This window comes from Pinus tabuliformis, chromosome 5_1 (genome assembly GCF_031772625.1).
Source record: "Pinus tabuliformis cultivar Carrire ecotype Pingquan chromosome 5_1, CPIR1, whole genome shotgun sequence".
Classification (NCBI taxonomy): Eukaryota; Viridiplantae; Streptophyta; class Pinopsida; order Pinales; family Pinaceae; genus Pinus; species Pinus tabuliformis.
Window position 1 is genome coordinate 341,660,699 of NC_142305.1, and position 10,266 is coordinate 341,670,964.

Sequence of the window (10,266 nt, forward strand, 5' to 3'; positions counted from 1 at the left end):
TTTCATATCAATATGCATATTTTAAATTATTTCTCAATATATAATGTTTTCTGTTTTCAGTATTCTTTAGTTAGTATGCTTTGTCAATGTGAATATCACCACATGTGTTTTCAAAACGAATTTTGGAGCAAAATAAAAAATGTTTTTTCATGCAATATTATATTTACTGTTATTTAGGCAACTATGCATATCCTAAAATTAAATCATCCATACTAATTTGTTTTAGTAAATTACACTAGAGAAAATATCGTGGCTTATTTAAGTAGTAAAATACACTAGAGAAAATATCCTAGCTTCTTTGAAAAATTTAATGTGAGTCATTTTTATTCTTTGCACTTTTGAGCAATATCTTTATCTTCATTATCAATAAGTTTTAAATCAAAGCATTATTTTTGAAGAGTACAATTTTAGATATAATATTTTGTTATGTGAAATATAATAAAATATATTAAAGAAAAATATTGTCTTCGTTAAAATATTTTAATTTGGTAGTCACTTTTGTTCTTTCTACTTTTGAACAATAATTTCATCATTGATGAACAGTTTTAAAATCAAAACTTCGAGTACAACGTTTCAGACAACACCATTTTATGTCAGATATAAATATCCAAAACATCAAAAAAATTTAATTGGGTAATGAATGAATACAAAATCCAATCTTAATGAACAATAACTACGTAACTCCATTAGAGTATCTTCATAAATAGTTGCAACGACTTTCCCATGAATGTTACATAACTCCATTGAAATAGCTTCATAAATAGTCACACCGACTACCCTTGTGAGTATCCGAATTGTTTAGGTTGAAACAACCAACTTTTGATTGTGAAATACGATTTAAAACCATTTTTAAATTTAAAATTCAAAAGCATTTAACAAAAATACATGCCTTTTCATTGATTGTGAAGTGAGAATTACAACTATTTTTAAAGCTAAAAACATCGTCCCCGATGAATCGTCAACAAATCATTTATATAACATAACTTACCAAAACAAAAAACATCATTGTGTGATGGAAAATTTAATGACAGTCAAATTTCAAATGTAGATTAAATTCACTATTGATCGCCGCAAATGTAAACACCACGCCTCTTCGCGACGCCGCACATCAATGTTAAAAAGAAACTAGCAAAAAAATTAACATGAGCGTTCCTCCTGCAGCCGTTTTCCACGTTTGGTCCAGCATGGAGGACCTTCAGAAGAAAGGCAAGAATGAGAATAAATAAACACCACGCCCTCCTTATCCGGCCGTACGTCTGGTCGACCACCGAGGACCGTTAAAACAGTTCAGCGTGACTGTCTCTTATCTATATGCTCTGCATTTGCGATTTCTGCCCCTTGGAAAATAACCAAATGCCTTCCGTTTTTGTTTTATTCGAATGTCCGCCTCCTACCTTTTGACAATCTATTTTAATTTATAGAACAGTTACTCACAATTTAAAGCGTAGATACCAGCATTTGAGGCTGCAACTTCTGGAATCGTTTAGAGAATGGACAGACCCGACGGACCACCTTCATTATTGCAAAATTTGGTAGATTTTCAACACCCCATTTGCAGATGGTTCCATCACAAGAAAGGAATACCGCCACTGATGGCTTGAAAGTCCGTTGCAAAGTCTTATTAATGTCCACATATTCTGGTAGTTACGGCCCCATTGAAATTGACATTTTTGGAAGCAATAATAAGCCTCCTCCATCTCTCGATTCTATATATTTGGAGATATCTCTAATAATAGATAACAGCTGGCAATCCGCGCATGCTAGATTTTACGGTGGCAGCGATGCTTCAGGCACAATGGGTAAGTCCACGGTGGGGCAAAACTCTAGTCGAGCGGAAGTATAGGTGGAATTAGTTAGAAAGACAAATTTTTTCCATTGAAGTTGTTGGTTTTGCAGTTTCGAAGAGGCTTGGCTTAATACCCTATGTTTTCTAAGTAATTAAATTCCTTTTGATTTCACAGGAGGTGCATGCAGCTACGGTAATTTGTATAGCCGAAGGGTACGGGACAAACACCGCTGCTGCAGCAAACCGCGCTTTTCAACAATGGACTTACTTGCGGTGTCTGCTACGAAATGAAATGCAACGAGACCCACCCTCAGTGGTGTTTACCTAGGACTGTCACTGTTACGGCTACCAACTTTTGCCCTCCGAATTATGCACTTCCCAATGATAAGGGAGGATGGTGCAATCCACCTCTCCAACACTTCGACATGGCTCAACCTGCTTTTCAAAGATTGGCATTTACAAGGTGGCATTGTTCCCATAATGTTCTTAAGGTAATTAATTATTGTTAAAATAAGTTAATTATTTTGGCTTGAGGAATTGGTTAAATTTAAAGAGTTGAGCGTTGAGTATTGAGTGTTTCATCAAGTGAGTGGCTCAACCTGCTTTTCAAAGATTGGCAAGGGTGGCATTGTTCCCATAATGTTTTTAAGGTAATTAATTATTGTTAAAATAAGTTAATTATTTTGGCTTGAGGAATTGGTTAAATTTAAAGAGTTAAGCGTTGAGTGTTGGAGTGTTTTGTCAAGTGGATTAAGTAATAGACGAATTTTAGTGTGTAGTTGCATGTCAAGATATTTCAATCTAGTAACTAGTCGAACAAGTTTAAATACTCTTCATTGGGTTCATTGTATGTATCAAATTTTGTCTGATCAATAAAAGAATCACAGCTCGTATGATTTGCATATGAATTTGCCCTTTCCAACAAATTGGTATCAAAATAAGATTACAAGAGCAAGAGAGAATAAATTAACAAAAAATATATTTTTTCACGTAATTAATGCAATAACACACCTTATAAGTTATACACTGTGTTATAAGACACGCCGGTATCCGTGAACACTACGTTACAAGGAGTTAAAGCATTAACGATGTGCTCCGGATCGTGCAGAGCGTTAGTCCCATGCCATGATCACTAGAAGCGCGTTAATAGAGCAATTAACGTACTCTTTAACAATTGTGAAGTCAAAGTTCACTTGGTTTATATCATAGTTACCAAATACGTCCGAATCGGTGGAAAAAATAGGGAAATTCGTGAGTTCGATTCGTATTTCGAATAGTTCGATAAAAATTCGATCCGGTTCATATTGGCTTGTGCATTCCTAATCAGACTCATCCTATTATTTCTTGACTATTCTTTTTGCATATTATTACTACTTACTATTGAATCGCTGCATAATGTGAGAGCGTGCATTTCTAATCAGACTATTCTTATTATAAGACTATTCCTATTATATCTTGGAGTATTTTTTGCAGATTAGTATTACTTACTATTACTTGCTGGTTACATAAAATGCAAGCCTAATTTTTCTAATTAGATAAACAAAAAAATCTGAAGTGTCTCCAATGGTAAATGTAATTATTTTTAAACTGAAAATAGATGTTAATGGAGGCAAGAGAGCAGTAAAATAGAAATTAATGTAAAATGGAAACTGATGCCAATAAAAGCAGGATAGCAGATAAAATGGAAACTAATGGCAACGGAAATTTACCAGGATTTTAAAATTTAGACAAAATATATGTCAATGGAAACAAGATAAGAGGTAAAATGGAAACTAATGGCAACGTGAAATTTTCAGATTTCAAAATTTTAATGTTTCCTTTAATGGTTTAAAACCCTGAGATAAGTAGAAAAGAAAATTTTGAAGTTGACTAAAAACTAATTGATTTTTTTATATATATTTATGTTAAGAATTGATTTTTTGATATATATTTTTGTTAAAAGGAATTTAAAAAAAATAAGTTTTAAATATTTAATTTTTAAATATCTTAACTATAAAAAAGATTTTAAAATAAAATCAAAAACTAAATACGGATATATTTTTTAGTTTTGTATATTATATTGATTAAATTTATTTAAATTTTAAAATAAATGGAAAGAAAATGAAAGAAAAGTATTTAAGTTATATATATATATATATAAATGATGTATATGTATATATATATATATATATATATATATATATATATATATATATATATATATATAAAAGATGTATAGTGCCGAATTTTCTCCGAATTAAATTTTTTTCTTCCGAATTTTTATCGTATCGTATCGAATTCGAATCCGAATTCGAATGCGAACTTGGTAACTATGGTTTATATGTGTTGAGAGTTCTCTTAAAACATTCGAAGGTCTTTGTTATATGTTACGACGAGTGACATAAGTTTTGTTGAGTGGAGTATATTCATGAGGATATTAAGAGATTTTATATAGAATGTTACAAAATACTTTTTTAATATTGTTTTGAAAGGGGAGTATTTTAGAAGGATATTTTTTTATATAAAGAATTTTTTATAAACATTTTTAAAAAAAATTAATTAAAAAAAGTTTGTTAAAACGTTTTTTTGAAGAGAAATTTTTGGAGAAAGATGATTTTCTTAAATTTCTAGCTCAGTGCTTATCGTTTACAGGGAAAGATTATGATGTGTGGGCCATTAAGATGGTGACCACATTCCAGACTCATGATGTTTGAGATTATGTCTAGTTTGGGTTTTTAGAACCTATAGATGAAGCAGCAGAACGAGCTTTCAATAATGCAAAGAGGGAACAATAGAAGAAAGACAAGAAAAAGAATGCACAAGCATTGCAGCTTATCCAATAGAGAGTGGACCGAGCAATGTTCCAGAAGATTATGATCACGTCTTCAACAAAAGAAGCATGGGATACTTTGGCGACAAACTATAAAGAAATGGCTAAAGTCAATATTGTTAAGTTGCCGAATACTAGGAGAGATTTTGAAAGTCTGCAGATGAAGGAGACAGAGGACATTGATTCTTTTATGATTGGGCCATAACTGAAGTAAATAAGTTAAAGATTAATGGTGACGAAATTAAAGATCAAACACTAGTTGAGAAAGTCCTCAGATATTTGTCTACCAAATTGGATGTTGTGGTAGCAACCATAGAAGAAGCCAAGGATTTGGCATCATTGACAGTTGATGAGTTGATGCGATCACTTCTATCGCATGAGGCAAGGATAGATAGAAATAAGGATTCCACTTTAGAAACCGCTCTCAAAAGTCAGGTTTCTATTTCAAGAGACAAAGTTCGAGGCAGACACATGTTGAGAGGCTGAGGACGAGATAGAAGAAATGGTGGTCAGAGAGATGACCGAGAAGATCATGAACATGAAAGTGTAATCAACTACAAAAGCTTCAACACTAATCAAAGAATTGACAAATCAAAGGTGAGATGTTATTATTGCAATAAATTCGGTCACTATGTTCGTGATTGCAAGAAGAAGATAGTTGATCAAGGGAACCAAAGAGCGAATGTCAATACAGAAAGTACTAAATCCATGTTCCTAGCTTGCCATGCCATGCATGAACCTTCTGATAGTGTGTGGCTATTAGACAATGGTTGTAGTAACCACATGATAGGCAACAAGAATTTGGTTGCAAATTTCGTTCATTCTGTGAAAACAGAGGTAAAGTTGGGGACTGACAAGACTATGGATGTAGAGGGCAAAGGAGTGGTCAACATTTTGACCAAGTAGGGGGATCCAAAGACAATCTCAGAGGTATATTATGTTCCTAGTCTCAAACATAATTTGATAAGGGTTGGTCAATTGACACAGAAAGAATACAGAGTTATCTTTCAAGGTAAAAAATGTGTTATATATGACAAGACCCCAAGTAAGTAGCTGATATCTAAGGTGCAGATGACGAGGAACAAAATCTTTCCTCTAATTATGAATTATAATGATCAGGTTAGTGATTTTACAGTTGCATGTTCTGATAATTATTTGTTATGGAACTTTCAGTTTGGACACTTGCACTTTTTTGGTTTAATATTGTTGCAGCAAAAACAGAGGGTTAGAGGATTACCTCCCATCAAAGAACCTACTAGTACTTGTGAGTGTTACATCTTGGGAAAGCAACATCGTGAAAGTTTTCCAAAGGGTGTTGCATATAGAGAAAAGTAACCTCTTAAGCTAGTGCATACAAACTTATGTGGATCTATGAGGACACAGTCAATCAATGGAGGTTGTTTCTTCCTCACTTTCATTGATGATTATAGTAGAAAGACTTGGGTTTACTTCGAATTCTGAAACTTTTGCAAAATTCAAGGAATTCAAAGCCTCAGCAGAGAACCAAAGTGGTCGACAGATCAAGGTATTGAGGTAGGATTGTGGTGGAGAATATGGCTCAAAGGAATTCCATTATTACTGCAAACAACATGGAATCAAAAGACAGTTTACAACTAAGTACACACCGCAGCAGAATGATGTAGCAGAGAGAAAGAACAAGACAATTTTGAACATGGTACAAAGCATGTTGAAAGGCATAAACTTGTCTAATGAGTATTGCACAAAAGTAGTTGCATGTGATATTTATGTGATCAATAGATCTCCTACAAAGAGTGTGATGAACAAATTGCCAAAACAAGCATGATCAGGTATGTCTTGCAGCGTATCTCATCTCATAGTATTTTAATGTGTAGCTTATGCACATGTTCCTAAGGAGCGAAGAGGCAAATTGGATGATAAAAGTGAAAAATGCATATTTACTAGTTATAGTGAGCAATCAAAAGCTTACAAATTGTATAACCCTGTCAAAAAGAAGACCATAATTAGAAGAGATGTTGTGTTCAAAGAACAAGATTCATGGAATGGAAATTTAGACAAAATAGTTGATGCACAAGTGTTCACTGATGGAAGAAGATGATGTAGTAGAAAAGGATCAACAAGAATCACAAGTGAAGACACCAAATAGAGACACACCAGCAAGGGCTCCAAGATTTTCAGAGTAACACAAATCTTCAAGCAAATCTACAGATGAAGGTTCTCCTAATAATCAATCAGGTGATGAATCAAGCAATGGTAAGAGAAAGATGAGAAGTTTGAAAGATATTTATGATGATTTGGATGTTAGTTCAAATTTTGCATTTTTTTCATTCCAACCTTCTTCGTTTGCGAAGGCAATCAGAGATGAAAATTGGGTGCAAGCCATGGATGAAGAAATTGAAGCTATTGAAAAGAATGATACATGGGATTTGATTGATTTACCAAAGGACAAAAATCTCATTGGTGTGAAGTGGGTGTACAAGACAAAGTTGAATGAGAAAGGTGAAATTGACAAATTTAAAGCAAGACTTGTAGCAAAAGGATTCTCGCAGCAACTCGAAATAGATTTTGGAGAAACATTTGCTCCGGTAGTGAGATTGGATAGTGTAAGAGAAATTATAGTCACAATAGCTCTGAACAGTCGAAAGTATATCATATGGATGTGAAATCAACCTTCGTGAATGGAATTCTATAAGAATAAATTTATGTGCAGCAACCTCCAGGATATGAAGTTGAAGGTAACGAAGAGAAAGTTTATAGGTTGAAGAAAGCGCTCTATGGACTGAAGCAAGTGCCTAGAGATTGGTATAGAATAATTGACAGCTACATGATCAAGAATGGATTTTGCAGAAGTAACATTGAACCTACCTTGTACACAAAGGTAAATGGGCATGGACAAATTTTGATTGTTTTTTAATATGATGATGAAATGATTTTTACAGGTGATTTTGAGTTAGATTAATTTAAAGTAGCCATGATGAAAGAATTTGAAATGAAAGATCTTGGTCTCATGAAATATTTTCTTGACATAGATGTTGAGCAATCTGGAAAAAGAAATTTTATTTATCAAAATAAATATGCCAAAGATATGTTGAAAAAATTCAAGATGGATAATTGCAAACTTGTCCCTACACCAGTTGCAACAGGTACAAAGTTAAGCAAGGATGACGAAGGATCAAATGTCAATCCAACTCGATTCAAAAGATTGGTTGGCAACCTCATGTATATCACAGCTATAAGACCGGATATCAAGAGAGTTGTGAGTTTGATTTCCATATTTATGGAAACTCCAAAATACACACATTAGAGTGCAGGAAAAGAATTTTGAGATATATAGCAGGAACTAGAGTTGTGGCATAATGTATGCAAGCATAGAAAATAAGGATTTGATTGGATACACAGATAGTGATTTTGCAAGCAGTTTGGATGATAGGAAGAGTGCTTCTGGTTATGTGTTCCATCTTGGTTCAGATGTGATTTCGTGGGCATCTAAGAAGCAGTCCATTGTGACACTTTCGTCAGCAGAAGCAAAATATGTAGAAACAACATCAACAACATGTCAAGCAGTCTAGTTAAGAAAAGTATTTGATGGACTCAAGCAGAAACAACAAGGAACAACAACAATATATTGTGACAACTCCTCACCGATTGCACTATCGAAGAATAGTGTGTTTCATTAAAAGAGCAAGCATATTGATACTAGATATCACTTTATTAGAGAACTTGTGAGCAATGGAGAAGTTCACTTGAAGCCTTGTAAATCTAGTGATCAATTAGCTGATATATTTACTAAGTCAATAGAGAAAGATGTGTTTGAGTTTCATAGAAGAAACTTTGGTGTTGTAAGCCTAGTTGAGACATAGACCAGCGAACATGTTTGTGTTGTCATGAGTCGTGTTTTAGTTTAGCGGTCGTAATTAAGGGGAGTGTTAAAATAAGCTAATTACTCCCGCATGTAGTGTTGGCTAAACTTATAGAGTTAGTTAACTAAGTGTTGAAAGTTGAGTGTTGAGTCAATTCGAGTTAAGTGATAGACAACTTTTAGTGTGTGGTTGCATGTCAAGATATTTTAGGCGAGTCGCTAGTTGAAAAGATTTAAATACCTTTCAATACCCTTCACCAGGTTCATTGTATGTATTAAATTTTGCGCGATCAATAGAAGAGCCGCATCTCGTGTGATTTGTGTATGAATTTGTGTTTTGTCTGCTCTGTCTTTGCAACAATTATTACTCCAGTTAGTCCTTCAACTCTGTATCGGTTTTGTTCAATCTGAAAAGCTATTCTCACTTGGCGGTAATTTGGATTAAAGCATATTTGAAACTTATATATGTATGTAGAGTACCATGTGTGAGGAAGGAAGGAGTTTGATTCATAATGAATGGGGAAATCCTACCAAATTGAGGAGTTTGATTCATAATCAATGGGAAATCCTACTTCAATTTGGTACTCATTACCAACGTAGGAGGTGCGGGCGATATGGACGTGGTTTCCATTAAAGGTTCCAACACTAGTTGGCAGGAAATGTAACGCAATTGGGGACATAATTGGTAGAGCAACTCCTGTTTGAATGCGATGGGAGGACTGTCACGTCCTATAACATCGGTCCTACAAATTGGCAATTCAGCCAGACATTTGAAGGATTACAAATATAAGCTATGACGAATAAAATGTCCATATGTAATGTAGTAATAACGAAGCCGAGGTGATGCAATAATGTTCAGTTGTTACCACCTAATTTTTAGCAGTTATTATTCCGAGAGTTTCTTACGGTTGAATTAGCGATCCACAGGTTGTCGCCCGCTTCTTATCGTTGCTGCTCAATATAATTTTTTATCAACTTCTAATTTAGGTGGAAGGTGGCCTGTAATTGTATTCTTAATCTGTAAAGCGAAGTTAAAAGATCGGTCATCTCATAGCTGCATTAATATGGGACGCTGATATATTGTATCAGAACATTCTTCGTTGCAAAAATGGGATTTTCCATCATTGTTAGATAATAATTATTGTCGGTGACAGATTTTTGTGACTTTTAGAGAGATGCGATGTGAATAATCAAGCTCATTGGTTTTGGTAGATGCATTGTAATTAATTATCTTCTTGTTGCTGAAATTATTGCATCGTCTTCTGCGTTAATCAACATCCAATCTCTCTTCTCTCTGGTGTATTTTAAGAGAAGAGGGGCAAACCCATCTCATAATGTAGCTCCGTTGTACAAAGACTAATATCTTTGTTAGTCACATTTGGGAAATTAAAGTTTGTGCTCGCTTTAGGAAGATGACAACGTCGTTCGTATATGCATTTTAATAAACGTTGCCATTTTGATTTAAGGCAGCAAGATGCATATGCACTGACATTGATTAAGTCCAAAAGGTTTATGCTCTAAATGATTAATGACAATTGAAGGCATCACTTTGATTCCATTGCATATAATATTTGAAACTCTCGTCAATAGAAATATTTCAAATATGTTGCGATATTTACTATCAACATTCGTAGCCTCAAAGAAATTAGGCAGAAAATATTTATGGAGACAAGTATGAGCGTGATCCCTAAGTTATATGCTTTAAACACATGTACATACGATTTCTAACAAAACATAATATACATTTTTTCTTTCTCCTTTGAAAATTGAGAGTTGTGCGAAAATTACAGGAAACAAAAGTGTGATTGCCACCTTAGCAACTGCAACCGGCGA

The 10,266-nt window shown here is 34.0% G+C and overlaps 1 pseudogene; it reads left to right on the top strand.

Annotated features, from left to right (window-relative positions):
- Positions 1–1,558: 1,558 nt before the first annotated feature.
- Positions 1,559–9,230, top strand: LOC149164848 (expansin-A2-like; annotated as a pseudogene).
- The last annotated feature ends 1,036 nt before the right edge of the window (positions 9,231–10,266 follow it).